Genomic DNA, 20,980 nt, shown 5'->3' with positions numbered 1-20,980 from the left:
TCTATACACTTTATCAGACAAAGGTCTCATATCTCAAACACGCAATAGAGACAAAGATCTCTGTAAAATCCATAACAATATGAATCATTCCCCAACTGATAAATGGTCAAAGGATATGGACAGAAAATTTTCCAGTGGAGAAATCCAAATAATTTACACTCAAATAAAAAATGCTCTAAATCATTATTGAGAGAAGTACAAATGAAAACAGTCTTGAGATGTCATTTCACACCTATCAGGTTGGCTAAAATGATTGAAAAGGAAAGATACAAATGTTGGAGGGGAACTTGAGATATGAATTCATTGTTGGTGGAACTGTGATTCTGGTGCCCAGAAGCTCTCTTCCAACCACCCTTCCTACATTTGGAATCCACAAACCTACCATCAACTCAATCATGAAGTGTGAAGTTGACATCTGTAAGGATTTGTAAGCCATTACAGTATGGTCTGGAGATACCACCATGGACAGAGACAATGCTGACAGGATGCACAGAGAGATTTCAGCCCTAGCCTCAGTACAATGAAAATGAAGACTTCTGCCCCACCTGAGCACCAATGTCCTGTCCACTTTGGAGTCTCCATCCTGGCCTCTCTCCAACTTCTAACACATGTAGATCAACAAGCAGGGCTATGATGAATCTGGGCCCACCACTGTCCAAGACAAATGCTTCTGAAGGGACTGTGTGGTTTTTAATGGGGTTTTTCTTGTAGTCAGAGAGTGAGACATCATCAACGGGCCTCCAATAAAAATGAGAATTGGCATGGCTTTTGGAAGGGAGGGCACTTGACTAAGCATTTCACAACTGGAAAGGTGAAGGTGATGAGGACTCTAAGTGTGCTGGAGGTACATATCCTCAAAGTTCTACTGTGGTCATAAGGAGTCTGACTGTACATTTTTACAATCATCACTCCAAACGCTGTGTGATACATTGTTATAGAATTATTTCCCTCTAGGAAGGCTGTCATGCTCTACAAAAAAGGACAACATGAGCTGTTTAAGATAAACCCAGAGCAGGGAGAGGAGAATGGGGCTGGGAAGGTACTGGTATACATGCCTTACCTGTAACCTTGGGGGAAAACAAAACACTTTGTATCTTCTGCCTTAATACTTGTCCTTTTTTTCAATTGTGGAAAATTATGTTAAAATTTGGTTGCATGGAGAAGTTCATTAATATTGCACGTCAACTTCATGATGGCATGTTTGCCCGGATTCTGACAATGCTCTCCTGCCTTCCCAGTCACCCATGGAGTGAAACAGGGCTGTGTGCTTGCTCCCATGCTTTTCACCACGATGTTCTCAGCCATGTTGACAAATACTTTCAATGAGGATGAACACGGCATCAAGGTCAACTACCATACTGATGGCAAGTTCTTCAGTTTTTCATTGTCAGAAGCTAAGTGAATGCCCTCAACACAGAGAGAAAGGAAGACTTTACAGTCTCCCCAAGAGTATTATGAGGTTGATGGCAGTATTTGGGGCAGAGAGGAGTTGTACTTGTTCACTGATCTAAGATCAGGTCAAATAAAAGCAGGCACTTTAAAGAAACTTAAAAGAACTTTAGAGACCTGCTTCCTATAGAACTTTAGAATGTTTCCCTTTGATTTCTCACTCATTCCTTGAACTACTTGCTAACTAACTTATCTCACATCATAGGGTGGTCATAAATACTAAGTCTGAAGTCTTTCCTGTCAAGGGGCTAGTTTAGAGGAAAATATAATCCATTTATTTAAGTAGCATTTAAAAAAAAATCTTGTTGTTTTTAGCAGTCCATTTCATAAGACATTAACCTGACTTTTGCCGAAGAACAACAATTTAGTCCATCTCAAAGCAACCTGACCCAAGCAGAGCTAGAAAATTTAAACCACATCTCCTTTTATTGGCTTAGAAGAACTGAAGGCAAAAGGCACTTCATTACTAGTTTCTAAAAGATGTTACCACGTTCATTTTAAAACCCAACAGGCCACCGGCTGCCCTGACAGCGTTCTGCACTATCCAACAAAAATCCGACAGAACAGCCTGTTTTTAAAAGCATTTTCACACGTCTAAGAATGTGCCTCAGACTGCTCCCAAACTCCACAAGAAAACTCTTAGTCTGAAGAATATCGTTTGTTGTTAAACACGAGCCTTTCTCACGTCCAATCTCCCCCACTGAGTCAGACAGAACGTGACCGTCCCGGCCGTCCTGTACTCCAAGGTCCAGCCACTGCACCCAGCCCTTCTCCGGGCTCCTCCGCCCAGCACGTTAGGATGACGTCACTCCTCCAACGCCCCCGGGGGGAGGGGCCGTCACCCTCACTGTCATCCCCTGCACGTTCTAAGGCTGGCCGGATCTTCTGCGTTCTAGAGTCACAACGTCCCTTCCAGACACAACGCTCCCTCGGACCGGGGCTTGGCCGTTAGGAACGAGCGGCCATAACTAGACTCCTTTGTTCACAAGGGTCCCGGGCTCCCGGGCACTGGACCCCCTGGGGTCTGAGCAGCCCCCGATCCCCGCGCGGGCCCTTCCTGCCTCTCACGCCTTCCCATGATGCCGCGCGACCTCGGACCCTGCCTTTGGTGACGAAGGTCCCCTGGACAGCCCGCTCCCCAAAGCGAGGCCCCCCGGTCCCCCCGCACCGCCGGGTCTGCCCCCTCCCCCAGCACAGCCGAGTTTCCCGCTCCTTGTCCCCCGGAGTCTCCCCGGGCTCCTCCCCCCTCCCCTCCCTCTCCCGGTACAAGTTCCCGGGGGGACCCGGCCTGGCGGAGGACATCTCGCGGGATTTCCCTTCGAGGCTCCCCCGCGCTGAACCCCAACTCTGACCTGGTCCGGGTTCCGGGTCCGCCCGAACCTACTCTTTGATCTCTGGGGCGGAGGAAAATCTGGAGAGCCAAAGGAGGAACGACCTACACCACCATCTTCCCAGAATCCTCTGCGGGACGTGGTCTCTAAGGCAACGGCAGACGCGCTTTACAAGCCGGAAGAGGAAAAAGTCACGTGGAAAGGATTCCCGCCCCCTGAAAGGCCTTGTGTGTATTTTGTGTGTAGAGACAAGGAGCGGCCGCTAGGTGGCGCAGTGGATAGAGCACTAGAAGGCGCTGTGTTCACTTGTGACCTGAGGCAGGTGAAACTGACTAGCTATGTGAAGGCGGGCAAGTCATTGAACCTCACTTGTAAAGAAACACGTCATTTCTTAAGTGCCTGCTATGTGCCAGGCACAAGAACTTTATGAATATTCTTTATCTGATCCTCACACTACCTGTTATGTAGGTCTACTTGCCACTAACTCTCTAGGATGTGTCTCAGGGCACATTTGAACTCAGGCTTTCCCTTCTCCAAGCCAACAACTCTACCCACTACACCTCCTGGCTTCTGATTTGGATCCAATATGTAACTGTCAAACATGATCCTCCAGGTGGAATCTCAATAGTTTTCCTAAATCACTTCGCTACCTTCCTTAGGCAACATCTTTCCAAGGCTGATAAGATTTGATGACCTTTCCCAAAAGAAAGTCCCCAGGGACCTACCTGCTGAGTCCCTAAAGACCTTCCCAGACAAGGACAATTTACAAGCTCCTTTGTAATTTTCCCAAAATGAAAGTTACCATTATTGTAAGTGATTTTAAAGCAAAGTAGATACAATTGCATCTCTAAGTTTTTAAACATTGTAACCACATACTTTTTCCGCAATAAAAGTTACATCAGAAGGGTAATAGAAATCTTGTAACCTGCTTGCTAATCAAATTACATCAATTCAGCTGAATACATCTCTGAATTATGTTACAAAAAGTCACTTTATCCATTTACCAGTTTGATACTCTAGACTCATTGCATGCAGGCACCAGGACAGTCATTTTGATCTAAAGATGTTCTTAATTCTTATCTTTATAATTTCTAAACGTACAGCCTTACTGCCAAATTTTGAGAGTATTCGTCATTTATATATGATCCATATATACAGGGTCAAACATCACAATTATCCTTCTAGGAGAACACATGTAACTTTGAATCAGACCTCATTATAAGTTAGTTTAGGACAAACTCTGTCCCATGAAACCTGGATTTATTGCTACAGGTGGTATCATACAGAATTTCAATTTTCCCAGGAGACATTCCCTGCCCCACACCAAGATACAGAGCCCACTCCTTTTGGTGACTCTACTGCCAAAGTTTTCTTGTGACAGTCTTTCTACTCAGAAGGAGAAGGGACTGAGTCCCACAGTAAGATGGAGGGAGAGTGGGAGGGGATGGACGGATGAGGGAGGAGGAGCTTTCAGAGGGAACCAGCCCTTTCCATTTTGGCCCAGGTGGAATTTGAGCCCTGGGGTGGAAGTTGGTGGACTTAAGAGATGGCCAAGGCAGAAGAGGGGTCATTCCCATCTTGAGGACCCAGGACCAGGCAGAGAGGACCTCCTAGACCCTACCAGAAAAGGGTTGACTCATTGAAGCCATATGGCCTACCTTACTAGGAAAATTCTGCCTTGGAATCCTTTTCCTGGCAGATCCCATGGTTGGAAGAAACAGGTCTTTTTGTTATGAGATAATTAAAAACCAGGACTGGGCCCTGAATTTCCCTGAAGTTCAAGAACAATTTAGTAAAAGAGAAAGAAAAATCTACATTGCACCACCTAAAAGAGATCTCAAGATAAAAACTTACAGGAGTATCATAGCAAGGTTTTCGAAGCTCCCAGATTAAGGAGAAAATACTAGAAGCAACAACAACAAAAAAAAAAAAAACATTTAAATACTGTGGGGTGCTACAATCAAGATTACACGAGGCCAAGCAGCTTCTACATTTAAAGACCACAGGGCTTAGGACATCATATTTCACAGAGCAAGGGAGCTGGGTTCTGACCAAATATAACTTGCCCAACAACTCTGAATATAATCCCAAATGGGAAAAAATGACATGTAATAAACTGAAAGACATTCAGTTATCTATGATGAAAGATCAGAACTCAGTGGAAAATTAGACATAGAAGATCCAGGGGAAACATAAGTAAATATTAAAGAGCAGTTGTAAGGGACTCAATTAGGTCAAGCTGTTTACTTTTTCCATGTGCAAATGTTTTCATTACTCTTTTAAAAATGTTATTACTTGGGTAGTTTGAAAGAACAGCTTAAGCTTAGTTGACTGATGGCTTGATACCAAAAAAAAAAAAATTGGGTAGGGAGAGGGAAGATGGAGCAGTTATTACAAACAAACAAATCCTGAAAGGAAAAACTGAGATGAGGAAACAGGTAGGAATTGAGGGCTGGAACCTTATTCTCATTGGCTGAACAGAAGAGGAAATAGAATACCTAAATAATCCTTTCTTTGAAAGAGAAATTGAACTGGCCATGATTGGGTTTCTTAAGGAAAAAGCACCAGGATCAGTCAGATTTACAAGGGAATGCTACCAAACATTTACAGGTCAACTAATGCCAAAATTATATAAAGGAATGATTTGGAATAATAGGCAAAAAAGGGGTACTACCAAATTCCTTTTATAAAACAAATATGATATTGATGCTCAAACCTGGAAGAGTAAAAAAGAAACAAAAAATTATAGATCAATTTCATTAATGGATATGGATGCAAAAATCCTAAATAAAATACTACTTAGGAGATTACCACAATATCTTACTAACATAAGAAAAATTATTCATTTAGTTGATTATAGCAGTAATAAAAGTAACAAAAACCATATGATTATATCGCAGTGTAGAAAAAATTTATGAAAATTACAACACTCATTTCTATTAAAAACAGTTGAAAGTAAATGTAGAAATGGATTTCTCCTTAAACTGATTTTTAATTTTTCCTAAAACCATCAGCAGGCATTATTTGTAACATGAGTAAGGTAGAAGTCTTCTCAGGAAGATCCAGTGTTCAACAAGGATGCCTGCTGTCACCAATATTATTCAATATTGTATTGGAAATCCTACCAGTAAGAGAAGAAAAAGATATGGCAGGAATCAGAATAGAGATGAGATAATAAAACTAACTTGGGGAGGGGGGTAGATGACAGGAGGATATGCTTGGAAAAATCCAAAGACTCAAAAAGTTCATTGAAACAGTTAATAATTTTCACAAATAATTAGGAGATAAATTAAACCCACATTAATCCACAGCATTCTTCTATATTACCAACACATCCCTGGAAGAAGACACACGCAATTAAAAATAGCTCTGGACAGTATAAAACTCATGGAACTAGAGCTGCCACAACAAACCCAGAACTACAGGAACATTAAAAAAAAAAACTCCTTTAGAAATAAAATCAGATTTAAATAAAGAAATATTCATTGTTTGTGCATGGGAAGAGTCGATATAATAAAAATGACAATTTTACCTAAACTAATACATGGATTCAATGGCATCCAAATGAAACTACCAACAAATTATTTTACTGAGCTGGAAAAAAAAATTCATTTGGAAGGACAAAAAGTTCAGAATATCAAAGTAACCAATGGAAAAGAAATGTAAGGGAAGGAGATTTTGTAGTACCAGATCTTAAACTCTATTATAAGGCAGTAATTATTGAAACTATCTGGTACTAGATAGGAAATAGAAAGGTAAAGCAATGGAACAGAGTAGACATACAATTTAAAATAGCAAATAAATATAGTTACCTTGGATTTCATAAATATAAAGGCTCAAGGTTTGGGGATCAGAATTCATCATCCGGTAAAAATTGTTGGGAAAACAGAAATTGGCATAAACCAATACCTTACACTATTTAACAAAATAACGTCAAAATGGATAAATGATCGAGATAAAGAGAGATTTTATTTTTACATATTAATTTTATTTATTTTCAGTGTTCTACAATCACTATCATATAACTTAGACTTTTTTTCCCCTCTCTCCCCCCTCCCTCCCCTAGACAGCATACAATTTTATATAGGTTCTACACATACATTCCTATTAAATACATTTTCCCTATAGTTATTCTGTATAGAAAAATTATAATGAATGGGAGAAATCATATAACCAACCAAAACGTAATACACACACACACACACAAAAATGATCTGCTATATTCTGTGATTGAATTTCATAGTTCTTTCTCTGGATGTTGAAGGCATTTTGCCTTAAAAGACTATTGGGAATTTTTTTAAGTCCTTGTATTGCTACGAAGTTCCAAGTCTACCAGAAAAAACTCTCACACACTGAGGTTGTTGCTGTGCACAAGGTTCTCCTGGCTCTGCTCCTTTCACTCAGCATCAGTTCATATAAGACCTTCCAGGCTTCTCTGAGGTCTTCCTGTTCATCATTTCTTATAGCGCAATAGTATTCCATTACATTCATATACCATAATTTATTATAAACAGAGATTTTAAAAGGACATTTGAAAGACACGGAACATATTACCTATCATACTTATGAAAAGGATATAATTTATGAATCAACTTGAGATAGAAAGCAGTTACATATAAAGTGGATCGCTTTGATGACATTAAATTAAAAAAAAAAGATCTTTTACAAATAAAACAAATGTAATCAAGGTCCAGAAAGAAAGCAGCAAATTGGGTAAAAAAAAATATAGACAATTTCTCAGATAAAGGTCTCACATATCTCAAATATACAAAGATCTTTATAAAATCTATAAGAACACAAGTCATTCCCCAATTAATAAATGATCAAAGGATATCAAGACAATTTTCAGATGAAAAAATTAAAGCTATCTATAGGCAAATGATTATGGCTAAATCACTATGGATTAGGGAAATGCAATTTAAAACAACTGTCATGTACCAATTGATACCTATCTGTTTGACTATTATAAGAGAAAAGGAAAATGATAAATGCTGGAGAAGAACAATAATGATTGAGTTGTGAACTGATCCAACCAGTTTGCAGAGCAGTTTGGATCTATGCCCAAAGGGCTAAACACTGTGATTATCCTTTGATCTAGCAATACCAGTAGTACTATTTCTGTATCCCAAAAATATCATTAAAAAAGGGAAAAGGACCTATATGGACAAAAATATTTATAGCAACTCTCTGGTGGCAAAGAACGCAAATTGAAGGAATGGCCATCAGTTGGTGAATGACAGAATAAATTGTGGAATATGAATGCAAGGGGGTATACTTGTGCTGTAAGATATGATGAACAGATAGATTTCAGAAAAACGTAGAAAGACTTCCATGAACTGATGCTTAGTCAAGAGAGCAGAACCAGAAGAACATTGTACACAGTCACAACAATGTGGTAAGAAGATTTACAAAGGTGCTGGGAGGAGAGGGGTTAGACGTACTTTGCTCTGGAGGAGGCTGATCAGTAAACAAATTTATTCCTCCAGGAATGAAGGTGGATAAATGCAACAAATGTGGGAAGGGATTCCCCTAGAGCTCCAACTTGTCTGTATTTTGGAGAAATCATGCTGGAGACAAAGCTTTGGAATCTAACTCCCAAGGGAAGGCCTCCTGCTGCCGCACAGACTTCATCACACCTCCCAACAAGAGACCTCATTAAACATCCCAAATTCCATAAAACCCTATAAATGTAATGATTTTTCTCTGCAAGACTAATGTCTGTCATTACTTCTCAATATTTGCTGGCATTCAGAGTATCATTTCTTCAGTCATTAGCCGATTAATTGAGACTCATTTTTTTTCCTGTTTTTTATAGGCAACAAAATTCCATGTGTAAATGTTTTGGTTATTGTTGGATGTTCATTTTTTTAAAAGGATTTTTTTAACAAGTTTGTGGCATGGTGGATGAGGTTTTGTGCTTGAAATCACAAGGCCTGATCTCCAATTCAGTCTCTGGCACTTCATAGCTGTATGTCCCTAGATAAGTCATATCACTCAATCCTGCCTGAGTTTCCCCATCTGGAGAATGGGGATAATAAGAGCATCCAGCTCCCAGCCCTGAGGTAAGGATTAAATTGAACAGTATTTGCCAAATACTTCACCAACATTAAATCACCATAGGAGTACTGGCTACTTTTAATTATCATTCGTTGGATCATTCATCTTCATAGTAAAGTCAGTTGGCTAAAACATATGGACTGTTTAGTCACATTTCTTTTCATTCCCATTGAAATTCAAAACAGAGTTCAGGAAGCCATAACTTCTAATGGATAGGGCATAGGGGTTAGAATAAGGGAAAACCTGAGTTCCAATCCTGACTCAGATGCTCCCTACTTCTATAATTCTGAACAAGGAACAACCTCTCTGTGCCTCACTTTGCTGATCTCTGAAATGAGGTGGTTAGAGTCAGTGCCTTTGATGGTACCTTCCAACTCTAGCTACGTCTTCCCATCAAAAGTACATTCATATGTCTTCTTCTTGTAACTTCTTGTTATATTCTACAAGGATGTCTAGGAGGACCAAATCTCCATTTATACCAGACTCCTTAGAAATAGAGTTTGAGAACTTGACAAGATCACCTATGTCATGTAGAAAAGAAGGTTAGTAGAGAAACCTTGCGTTCAGACATTCCAAAGACCTCCATTACACTGCCTGTACTTACTAAGCACTACAAAATCTTGAAAACAGTGCTAAGTAGTCTGGCAGAAAATAGACATGGTTACCACTGTAGACCAAGATAAACTCCTGATGAGTATGTGACTTAGAAAAGGTCACCACAAAAGACTTAGAGGAACCTTGAGGAAAATTCATTATTGGGTAGTGGTAGAGCTGACTTGCACACTCAGGAAGAAAAAGATCACAAAGAACTTAAGTGGGCAATTCATCCCATAAAAAACCCACAGTGCATGATGTGTTTCCCTCCAAAGGTCTAGTGTCTGTGAAGGACAGAGACTGGGATTATACAAGCATATAAAGAAGGACTACAGTTTCTGTGGTCCAAAGCTGTGAAGAACCAGTTTTCAAAGGAAGAAATGCCAGTAATCAGTAATTATAAGCACAAACCCTACATCTATATTCACTAATCTAAATTACTAATAATTAGAAAGATTTTCAGATGGGTAAAGGTGGTAAGAAAATGAGCATCAGAAATTCTGTAATTGGAATTGTTTTCCTTAATTATGTACTTGTTACAAAAGCTTTGTATTATTTTTCTGCCACAAATGGGAAATCACTGGAAAAGGAATAAATGCCACTTCCTGAGCAAAAATGGTCCAAATCAATAATTAATTAAATGGAAATTAAATCAACTCTCAGGCTCTACTCAACCCCTATCCAAGTGAAAACATGAACAGAAAAGACAATAGTCAGTTTCCTGTTGAAACTGTGACGTTCACCCAAATCACAAAACCATTGACTCAGTGATACCACTAGAACACATATACCTTTCAAGATGGGAAAGGAACACAAGTGTATAAGGATATTGATCCCATCCTTTCGGTATGTCCAAGACCTGGAAAGTAAGATGTGATGTCCTACAATTAAAAAGGCAAAACTGAGCAAATTCAGGTGCATGAATATTATGCACCAGTCACATGCCATGAAACCCAGGCAATTTCAGTGAAACATGAAACAGTTGGGTGGGCTAATGCAGCCTACAGGGAATATTTGTTAGCACACAACAGAGTGAAGGGCAACAACTTGGCAGGAAGTTCCACCTCTTATCATTGTAATGGTTAACCCGTATATCAGGGATGTATCTGTGCAACCTGCCTCCTTAACAAGGGATGATGGAGAAAAGATGTGGAATAAAAAGCACGTTTGAGAAATGGAGAGTGTGGCAGTTTGTGTTCCTTCACTATGAGCTTTCATTACAAATATTTTGGTGGATGGTTTTGTTTTTCCAGTTTTGGGTAGGAGAAGATGGCAGTGGGAGGGGTACTAGCATTAGGTTGGTCCTGCCCCTGATCCTTCATACCCCAAAATATTAAGGAAGGAAATTGATGTAATAATACATGTAATAGAACAGAAAGAAGGCTAAAAGGAATGCTTGAAAAATATGATTTTGAATTCATTATTACTCAAAAAGAAATTCAAGCTAACCATATTAGTTTCACTCATTCTCTTTTTCTGTTTTTAAGCTGTATATAGAATGTTCATTTTATGTCATGTTGTGATTTTCAAAATTAAAAAAAAATCAGATATCAGTGGTTTCCTGTTTGTCATTTTCTCCAATTTTGGAGGCATGACAACAAATAATAAAATAATTTTACATGACTTTCTCTTTTTTTTTTTTACCTTTCAAGAATATTTAGTTTTATTGTCAGTGATGACTTGCACAAGATTGTAATTTCATAGTTATCGTTTGTTTCATTTCCTTAAATATCCTTTGAAAGAGTATGAATATGCATTAAAAAAACAGATTTACATTTCAGAAATGTAACACATTCAGGAAGCCCTCTGTAAACATAGACCTCTTCCCACATATTTTTCCTGTATTTCCCATATAACTTAATTTATGACATTATAATTTTATAAACTGAATCTGAGCTGTTACAAGAGAAGAAAAAAATAAGACTGAAATGCACTAAATTGTTTTTCATTTTCAGGTCTAAGTGCTGGATACAAATTTTTTATCTAAAAGCAAACCAAAAGAGTTCATTTTCTATAGATGTTAGGAGTCTAAAAATATTAACATGCAGTTTTTATGTCCTTGATATTGAAAATTATTAATCCCTGCTTTCCTTCACCTCCCATTCTCTGGACAACTTTAGAAACTGTAGAACAGATTTGGCTACTTATTCCTCCTATACACAAGAAATTTTCCAGTTGAATTTCACATGTGTTTGAATGATAAAATGATGAAAAAAAATTATGCTTATGTTTTTAAAACAATAGTGGAGGAAGCAGAAACCTTTTTAAGAAGTATATTAGCATGCCATAAAAATAAGTAATGATACAGAGAGAATCAGTTACACTAGTTCTTTATTTCTATACTCTATCCTTTCTAAAAATACTGCTTTACTCAGAAACAGAATTATCAGAACCAAATAAGATTACAAAAGTGATTTTAAAAAGGCACAGTTTAACCATTGATATTTGGCCTATTTTATTTAATCTTTGTACAATGACTTGAAATCTTTTTTCCTTAAAAAAAGTTAAATTTAAACTTTAAAAGAATTTTCACACAATGAATAGATTTGATGATTTCTTATTCAGCAACCAAACTATTTTTACTAAATAAAAGAGATTCTGCATGTTGGTCACATTAGTTCATCATAAATACATTATCACTGAAGTCTTTGAATGATGAGAGTATAAATCTTAAAAAGCAAAACATAACTAAAATACTCTCATTAGCTTTTGATGATTCAAACAGAAACTAAAAGCTGTTTCCAAAAGTTTTATTTTTAATAAAAAAGTGATCTAGTTCACATTATTCAATGTCAGCTAAACTGTGTATAAAAAACTAAGTCTTTTAGTTACAATAGTAGAGACTATAAGAAATTGACATGCTTTTGTACGAAACAAAATTGACATACACGATGGATTTAAATAAAAACTGACACACTCAAAGGATCTCGGAAATTCTGCCAACTTCCAGCCCAGTGAAAAGTAAAACCATGCAGTTATACATAAATAATTCAAAATTAGAGTTTATAATGGAAATGTCAACAAGTCATAACTATTACACCAGTGTTGATAGTTTCCACTATACTTCCAACTGGGCACAGCAAATGTGCAGTATTTGAAAGACTTTACAAAATAAAAACTTTTAAAGCTATAGATAAAGAATACATAAATAACATATTATTTCTAACCATTAGGACTGTTAAAAAAACATAAAGATTGAACTAAACACTTATCTGATAATATTTCTTTAAGCTCCTTTCCACTATTTGTAATTTTACATTACTGTAAAAAGTAATTTCATTCCTGTATGTGAACTTCAAATCTTCCAGATCTTCATGCTCATCTCGTCAAGATATCCCTCCATGAAGTCAGCTTCTCATATTTTCAGCAGCCTTTAGTCCTTCTGTGGCTTTGTGAAGTTCTTTAATGATGGAGATAAGGCCTCTAGGTTTATCCCTTGCTCACACAGATGTACATAAATAGTGTTTCCACATCCAAGCGAGTATTCAATATTCTTGAAATCTCAAGCAGAACGTCCACGGTCTCCCTCGCCATGTTCAGGTTGGCCGCTATTACTCCTTGCCATGGCGACTGCCCGCCAAGGCAAGGGAGACTTTCTCTTTTAATCAATGCTTTGGAGCATGTTTTCATGTGTCATTTATGGCTGTTAGAACTTTGGAAAACTTCCTGTCCTTTCAGCAGTTGTGTATTGGCATTGGTTCCTTGATAGATATGGATATCAGTTCTCTCCCTACCATGGATATAAATGACTTATTGGGGTAGTTAATTATATAATATTTGATATATTCTGCATGCTACATTGTTCTCTTCTAATTTGGTCTGCATTTATTTTATTAAAATATTTAAGTACTATGTGGTTGCAATTTTATATTTTTACCTAGATCTACCCAGCCACAGTTGTGAAATTAACCTAGTGCTTACTTACTGAGTATGTTACTTGTATTTTGAAATACATATTTCAATATTAAATATTTAAATAATATTTTTTCATCAGAAACAAATTTCATGTGCCCCTCTCACCCACCTCAAATGGAGAAAGAAAAAAAAACTCCCATGGAAAATATGTGTAAGCAAGGGCAACATTCCTCTACTGTCTGTCCCAAAAATATATTTGTATCAGTTCTACATATTGTTGAGAAATATGTCTATTGATCAGTCCCCATTCAGCAGACACATAAGTCTCCTTGCTTTCATCTCTCAGGCCTCCTGTTCAGGTCTGCTTTGCTTTTCTCATCTGCATGAGAGACTTAATCCAGAGGTGACAGGACTGGTAAAGTGTTGTCCTTCTATGGTTCTGGGTCCAAGGGAAAGGCCAAGGCTGGGGAGCCTGGCATGTCCGTGTGGCTCTTGCTTGGCTCTCTGTGGATGCTGCAGAATCTTCTTTTCCTAGCTTATCCCTTCCCGTGTTTGTCAGGATGGTTTTTGCTGAGTCTGACAGCAAGACTGGGATCCTGCTGGTCTGGTTTCACCCAAGAAGTGGAACACGTTTTATCAGACGTTTATTTTTATTCATTGCCGTTTTAAAATCTTTAAACGTGTTTGGTGTCAACAAGAAACGCAGGGTTTTGTTTTCTGACCCCTCCCCCGCGGGTGTTGGGTTATTTTTAACTTTCCTTCAAAGTCCTGAGTCTGGTTTCTCTTTCTCGCCTCCTCTCACGTTAAAGTGAGTCCTAGACTCAGATTTTGGCTCCTTCATCCCTTTTAATTTTTCACTCCAAGTATTTAACCTTCCTCTTCCTCTTCCCCTCAGTTCCCTGTCACGTGCAATCCCTGTTTTAAATTCTCATTTCCTGGGCCTTTCCCTCCAAGTCTTTTCCCGACTTCTCTTCTTTCTTTGGTCTTTCTAACCACCCCGCCTCTGCCTCTCGCATTCCTGACACTTGGCCCTATTTAATCCTTCAGGTTTCTCGGGCTTTCTGGAGGCAGGAATCCTTTCCACGTGACTCCTTCCGCTTCCGGCTCGTAAAGAGCGTCTGCCGTTGCCTAGGAGACCACGTCCCGCAGAGGATTCTGGGAAGATGGCGGCGTAGGTCGGCGAGCTTGAAGCTCTCCAGATTTTCCTCCGCCCTAGAGATAAAGAGCAGGTTCGGGCGGACCCGGAACCGGGACCAGGTGAGAGTCGGGGCCCAGCGGGGGGAGCCCCGAAGGGAAATCCCGCGAGATTTCCTCCGCCGGAGCGGGGCACCCGGGAACTTGTACCGGGAGAGGGAGGGGAGGGGGAGGAGCCCAGGGAGACCCGGAGACAAGGAGCGGGAGACCCGGATGTGGGGGGAAGGGGGAGGGGGGCAGAACCAGGTGTGAGGGGAGGGGGGGGCAGACCCGGTTGTGCGGGGGGAGAGGAGCTTGTCCCTATGAGCATAAAACCCGGGGATTCTTTGAGAATGAGCCTCCGGGGGCCCGGGACCCTTGTGAACAAAGGAGTCTAGTTATGGCCGCTCGTTCCTAACGGCCAAGCCCCGGTCCGAGGGAGCGTTGTGTCTGGAAGGGACGTTGTGACTCTAGAACGCAGAAGATCCGGCCAGCCTTAGAACGTGCAGGGGATGACAGTGAGGGTGACGGCCCCTCCCCCCGGGGGCGTTGGAGGAGTGACGTCATCCTAACGTGCTGGGCGGAGGAGCCCGGAGAAGGGCTGGGTGCAGTGGCTGGACCTTGGAGTACAGGACGGCCGGGACGGTCACGTTCTGTCTGACTCAGTGGGGGAGATTGGACGTGAGAAAGGCTCGTGTTTAACAACAAACGATATTCTTCAGACTAAGAGTTTTCTTGTGGAGTTTGGGAGCAGTCTGAGGCACATTCTTAGACGTGTGAAAATGCTTTTAAAAACAGGCTGTTCTGTCGGATTTTTGTTGGATAGTGCAGAACGCTGTCAGGGCAGCCGGTGGCCTGTTGGGTTTTAAAATGAACGTGGTAACATCTTTTAGAAACTAGTAATGAAGTGCCTTTTGCCTTCAGTTCTTCTAAGCCAATAAAAGGAGATGTGGTTTAAATTTTCTAGCTCTGCTTGGGTCAGGTTGCTTTGAGATGGACTAAATTGTTGTTCTTCGGCAAAAGTCAGGTTAATGTCTTATGAAATGGACTGCTAAAAACAACAAGATTTTTTTTTAAATGCTACTTAAATAAATGGATTATATTTTCCTCTAAACTAGCCCCTTGACAGGAAAGACTTCAGACTTAGTATTTATGACCACCCTATGATGTGAGATAAGTTAGTTAGCAAGTAGTTCAAGGAATGAGTGAGAAATCAAAGGGAAACATTCTAAAGTTCTATAGGAAGCAGGTCTCTAAAGTTCTTTTAAGTTTCTTTAAAGTGCCTGCTTTTATTTGACCTGATCTTAGATCAGTGAACAAGTACAACTCCTCTCTGCCCCAAATACTGCCATCAACCTCATAATACTCTTGGGGAGACTGTAAAGTCTTCCTTTCTCTCTGTGTTGAGGGCATTCACTTAGCTTCTGACAATGAAAAACTGAAGAACTTGCCATCAGTATGGTAGTTGACCTTGATGCCGTGTTCATCCTCATTGAAAGTATTTGTCAACATGGCTGAGAACATCGTGGTGAAAAGCATGGGAGCAAGCACACAGCCCTGTTTCACTCCATGGGTGACTGGGAAGGCAGGAGAGCATTGTCAGAATCCGGGCAAACATGCCATCATGAAGTTGACGTGCAATATTAATGAACTTCTCCATGCAACCAAATTTTAACATAATTTTCCACAATTGAAAAAAAGGACAAGTATTAAGGCAGAAGATACAAAGTGTTTTGTTTTCCCCCAAGGTTACAGGTAAAGCATGTATACTAGTATCTTCCCAGCCCCATTCTCCTCTCCCTGCTCTGGGTTTATCTTAAGTGGCTCATTTTGTCCTTTTTTGCGGAGCATGACAGCCTTCCTAGAGGGAAATAATTCTATAACAATGTATCACACAGCGTTTGGAGTGATGATTGTAAAAATGTACAGTCAGACTCCTTATGACCACAGCAGAACTTTGAGGATGTTTACCTCCAGCACACTTAGAGTCCTCATCACCTTCACCTTTCCAGTTGTGAAATGCTTAGTCAAGTGCCCTCCCTTCCAAAAGCCATGCCAATCTCATTTTTATTGGAGGCCCGTTGATGATGTCTCACTCTCTGACTACAAGAAAAACCCCATTAAAAACCACACAGTCCCTTCAGAAGCATTTGTCTTTGGACAGTGGTGGGCCCAGATTCATCATAGCCCTGCTTGTTGATCTACATGTGTTAGAAGTTGGAGAGAGGCCAGGATGGAGACTCCAAAGTGGACAGGACATTGGTGCTCAGGTGGGGCAGAAGTCTTCATTTTCATTGTACTGAGGCTAGGGCTGAAATCTCTCTGTGCATCCTGTCAGCATTGTCTCTGTCCATGGTGGTATCTCCAGACCATACTGTAATGGCTTACAAATCCTTACAGATGTCAACTTCACACTTCATGATTGAGTTGATGGTAGTTTTGTGGATTCCATATGTAAGAAGGATGGTTGGAAGAGAGCTTCTGGGCACCAGAATCACAGTTCCACCAACAATGAATTCATATCTCAAGTTCCCCTCCAACATTTGTATCTTTCCTTTTCAATCATTTTAGCCAACCTGATAGGTGTGAAATGACATCTCAAGACTGTTTTCATTTGCACTTCTCCTCTCAATAATGATTTAGAGCATTTTTTATTTGAGTGTAAATTATTTGGATTTCTCCACTGGAAAATTTTCTGTCCATATCCTTTGACCATTTATCAGTTGGGGAATGATTCATATTGTTATGGATTTTACAGAGATCTTTGTCTCTATTGCGTGTTTGAGATATGAGAACTTTATCTGATAAAGTGTATGGATATCCCCCCACCAATTCCCTGCTTTCCTTCTGATCTTCATTACATTGCTTTTATTTGTACAAAACCTTTTTAATTTTATGTAATCCAAGTGATCTTTTTCACATCTCACTCTGTTCCTTCTGTCTTGTTTATCCATAAATTGTTCTGGTGTCCGTAAGTCTAGTAAGTACCATGTTCCATGATCTTCGGATTTTCTTGTATCTCTCTTTAGATATAGCTGATGTATCCATTTTGACCTCATCTCGATAAATAATTTAAAATATTGGCCTCTGGATAATTTCTGCCCACATTTCTTTCTGGTTTTCCCAACAATTTTTACCAGACAGTGAATTCCTGTCCTCAAATCTGAAGTCTTTTTACTTGTCAAATACAAGGTTTCTTTATCTGCTGCTGTAAATTGCATGTCTCCTGTGGTCCATTGACCTACCTTTCCTGTTCTTCACCAGTACCAGGTAGTTTTGATGATTATTGCCTTATAAGACAGTTTTAATATCAGACTCTGCTCAGCCTTTTTCCTTTACATTTCATTTTTGTTAGTTCCTTTTATATTCTTGACCTTTTGTTCCTCCAAATGATTTTGGCTATAATTTTTTTCAAACACATCAAATAAGGTTTTCATAATTTAATTGGGATAGTCTTGAAGATACTTGTATCTTCAGTCTCTGGTAAAGTTGGCATTATTATTCTATTTGCCATGAAGAGTTAATATCAGTCTAATTATTTAAATCTAGTTTCATTTGTACATGAATGTAGTTCTGGGCTTTGTTCTTGAATGTGTGCCACCAGGAATTTGATAGTGTTTGGAGTTATTTTAAATGGGGTATCTCTCCCTGTCTCTTCTTGCAAGCTTTCATTGGTGATATATGGGAATGCTGGTGATTTAGGGGAGTTTACATTATATCCTACTACTTTGCTAAAACTATTGTAACTTTTTAGTTGCATCTTTGGAATTTTCCATGGATATCATCATATCATCCACAAAAAGAGACATTTTTATTACCTCCTTCTCTAGTCTTTGTATTTCTTTTTCCTCCTTCCCTATTCTTTGTGCTTCTTTTTCTTCTCGTATAGCTATTCTGGGATTTCCAATACAGTATTGAATATCACTGGTGACAGTGGCCCTCCTTGCACATCAGGTTGTACTGGGAAGACTTCTAGGTAAACACCATTACAAGGGATGCTTGCTGATTGATTTAGGTAAATGCTTTTCACCTATTTAAGATACAATCCGTTTTTGCCTGTACTTGCCACGGTTTTTTAATAGAAATGAGTATTGTTTATCGAAAGCAAATTCTTCAGCAGTTGATATTTTCATATGATTTGGGGGTTTCTTTTAATTGATGTAAGTCACATACATAATTTCCCTGCCTTCCTGGCATAAATCCCAGTTGATCCCAATGTGCTATTTTGGATTCTCTTGTTGTCATCCCCTAACTGGTATTTTATTTGGAATTTTTGCATCCCTATACACTAATGAATATGGTCTGTAATTTTCCTTGTCTTGTTTCTTATTGATTTGAAATCAATACCATGTTTGTTTCCTAAAAGGAGTTGGGCAGTACCCCTTTTTGCCTAATTTTTTCAAAGCATTTATTGCATATTAGAATGAGGTGATGTTTCAGTGTTTGTAGAATTCCCTTGGAAATCCACCTGACCCTGATCCTCTCAACTTTGGAAGCTCATTCATGGCCAGTTGAATTTCTTTTTGTAAAAAAGATTATCTAGTTGTTCTATTTCTTCTTCTGTTAAGCCTACATATGTTAACTCAGTATTTACTGTGGGTAAGTATAGTCAATTCAAGGAGTCATAATAGTTTATTTCTAGATTATGTACCACATGCCTGGCTTTTCTCCCAAAGAATTTCTGAGAGCTGTGAGGTCTTGCACCCAGCCTGCACTTGCCTCCCCCTGCCTCTGGGTACCATCCCACCTCCTCTGTCTCAAAGGTTTAAACTTGCAACTTCAAAGTTCACCCTGGAAGATGATATTGCTGCCCCCATGGTGGACAATTGCTCCAGATTGTGCAAAGCTGGCTTTGCAGGAGACAGTGCCCCTTGGCTGGTCTTCCCTTCCATTATGGGGCACCCCAGGCATCAGGGTGTGATGGTGGGTATGGGCCAGAAAGACAGCTCTATGGGGGATAAGACCCAGAGCAGGAGAGGAATTCTGACCCTGCAGTACTCCACTGAACATGGATTTGTCGCTCCACAGTTCTTTGTCTGGATGTGGACAGCGTTTTCCATCCTGAGTCATTTGGAATTGTCTTGGATGATTGCATTGCTTATGACAGCTAAGTGTACCAGAGTCTGCCATGCACAGCGTATGGTCACTAGCATGGTCACTAGCTTTGTGAGCTGAGGCCTGACGTAGTGTTGATCTCTGGAGGCTATAGGGCTATGGCAGCTTACCTGGTGCTGAGGTGGGGTCCTAGTGGTGGTGACTGGGATGTGCTGAGGCCAGGTGGGTTTTCTGTGTTTCCCTGGGGCTCCACTGAAGCTGGTGGAGTTCTGCAAAGAAATGGGGAAGGGAGAGGGCATTCTCACATCTCCAGGTTCAGGCCAAGGTTGGGCAGGATGATATCACAGCATGTTGTCCTGGTTCTCTTTTCCAGTTCCATTGGAGCTGTGCTTTGTCTTGTTTCTGGTTCTGTTTAAAGTCGTTACTTTATATGTCAGAGCAGTAACTGTAATGACAGCAGTAATAACAGCTTGCATGTATACAGGATTGCAAGATTTGCAAAGCACCTTATAACTAGTATTTCATTTGACCTTCACAGCACCCTGGAAGATTCATGCTGTTATCATTATTCCCATTTTACAGATGCAGAAACTGAGGCAGACACAGGTTTAAGAGTTAAAACCAGCAAGTGTCAGAGGTTGGATTTGAACTCGTGCCTTCCTGACTCCAGGTACAGCCTTCTATCCACTTTGCCACTTGGGAGCCTTCCCAGGAGTCCCTGTGTTGCACTTTTCTTGGGGCACAGTAACCTATTCCATTGCATTCATGTAATAAAGCTTTCTTTGTTGTTAGTCATTTCAGTAGGGACCTTTGTGACTCTTCATGATTCCATTTGGGGTTTTCTTCACCAAAGATTGGATTGAGGCAAATAGTGTTAAATGACTTGCCCAGGGCCACACAGCCAGTAAATGTCTGAGATAGGTTTGGAACTTAAGTCCTCCTGATTCCAGGTAGAGCACCATATCCACTGCACCAGTTCCAAACTTGATGGGCATCTGCTTTGTTTTCAGGTCTTTATTTCTAGAAAAACAACGGCCATAATTTCTGGGCACATGTGGGGGTCCTTGCTTCTGTCACTGACCTTCCTGTAACATATGGCCACCAGTGGAATCTCTGACTCCCAGTGTAGAGATGTTTTAGTTAATCCCTTCATGTATTTCCATTTTTTTAAAGTGTGCTTGGAATAATTCACTTCACCAACAGTGTCTTAGTGGGCCTGGATTTCCACAGTCCTTTCAGCTTCTACTTTTCCCATCATCTTTGTTCTGATTGTGTGGATTTGGATTTCTCTAATTCTTAGTGGCAAGTAGCTGGTGCAGTGGATAGACTTGTGGGCCTGGAGTCTTCCTGACTTCAAATTTGGCCTCAGATACTTCCCAGCTGCGTGACCCTGGGAAGTCACTTAGCCCTTGGAGAAAGAAATGGAAACCTTCTGAGAATAGTTGCCAAGGAAATCCCTTGGAGAT

At 39.9% G+C, this 20,980-nt stretch overlaps 2 protein-coding genes across 3 annotated transcripts in view; one reads left to right on the top strand and one right to left on the bottom strand.

Annotated features, from left to right (window-relative positions):
• The window catches only part of LOC140508283 (uncharacterized), a 32,580-nt gene extending 29,666 nt beyond the window's left edge, over positions 1 to 2,914 (bottom strand). The window contains 1 exon segment of the mRNA XM_072616082.1: positions 2,802 to 2,914. The gene's annotated coding sequence lies outside the window, so the exon portion shown is untranslated.
• An 11,500-nt stretch (positions 2,915 to 14,414) lies between these two features.
• Positions 14,415 to 20,980, top strand: part of LOC140508285 (uncharacterized) — a 37,269-nt gene continuing 30,703 nt past the window's right edge. The window contains exons 1-2 of one of the 2 annotated variants that reach the window (XM_072616084.1): positions 14,415 to 14,543; positions 20,097 to 20,184. The gene's annotated coding sequence lies outside the window, so the exon portion shown is untranslated. The remainder of the gene's footprint in view (positions 14,544 to 20,096; positions 20,185 to 20,980) is intronic. The other variant, XM_072616085.1, reaches the window with a different exon arrangement.

The sequence above is a fragment of the Notamacropus eugenii genome, chromosome 5 (assembly GCF_028372415.1).
Source record: "Notamacropus eugenii isolate mMacEug1 chromosome 5, mMacEug1.pri_v2, whole genome shotgun sequence".
NCBI lineage: Eukaryota > Metazoa > Chordata > Mammalia > Diprotodontia > Macropodidae > Notamacropus > Notamacropus eugenii.
Note: the sequence above shows the minus strand (reverse complement) of the source record. Positions and strands in the feature narration are given on the sequence as shown.